The 742-nt window shown below is 58.5% G+C and overlaps 1 protein-coding gene across 1 annotated transcript in view; it reads right to left on the reverse strand.

Annotated features, from left to right (window-relative positions):
• Window positions 1–742, reverse strand: part of LOC105826394 (claudin-12) — a 22,025-nt gene that overhangs the window by 20,535 nt on the left and 748 nt on the right. The window lies entirely within an intron of this gene.

The raw sequence follows: 742 nt of genomic DNA on the forward strand, positions 1-742 counted from the left end.
CTAAGCTGGCCTTCCCCTAGATAGCAGGGGGAGACTCTGGAGGCCCAGAAACCTAAGCTGGACTTCCCCAGAAGGCAGGGGGGTACTCTGGGGAGGCGAGGTACCTAAACTGGCATTCCCCAGATAGCGGGGAGGGAGTCTGGGTGCCAGATGCACCTATCCTGGCATTACCCTAGACAACGGTGGTTGAATTTGTGGGGCAGATGCACCTACACTGGACTTCTCCAAGTGACAGCAGTTGACTCTGTGGGCCGGATGCACCTAAGCTGGTCTTCCCCAAGTGGCAGTGGGGGACCCTTGCAGCCAGATGCACCAAAGCTGGCCTCCCCAAGTGGAAGCTGGGGATTCTGAGGATGGGATGCTCCTAAGCAGGCCTTCACCAGGCAGCGCCTGGGTACTCTCTGGGCTGGACTCACCTAACCTGGACATCACCCAGTGCTGGTGGGGGACTCTGTGGGTCGGATCAACCAAACCTGGACTTCTTCAAGTGACTCTAGGCGACTCTGAGGCCCTGTTACACCAAAGCTGGACTTCCCCAAGAGGAGGCTGGGGATTCTTGCAGCCAGGTGCACCTAAGCTCACCTTCCACAGATGGTAGCTGGGGACAATGTGGGTCGGATGCACCTAAGTGGACGTCCCCAAGTGGCGGCAAGGGACTCTTGTAGCCGGATGCACCTAACATGGCTTTCCCCTGATGGCGGTGGAGGACTCTGAGGCCCAGATGCACCTAAGTGGATGTCCC

Source organism: Propithecus coquereli, unplaced genomic scaffold (genome assembly GCF_000956105.1).
Source record: "Propithecus coquereli isolate 6110/MARCELLA unplaced genomic scaffold, Pcoq_1.0 Scaffold888, whole genome shotgun sequence".
NCBI lineage: Eukaryota > Metazoa > Chordata > Mammalia > Primates > Indriidae > Propithecus > Propithecus coquereli.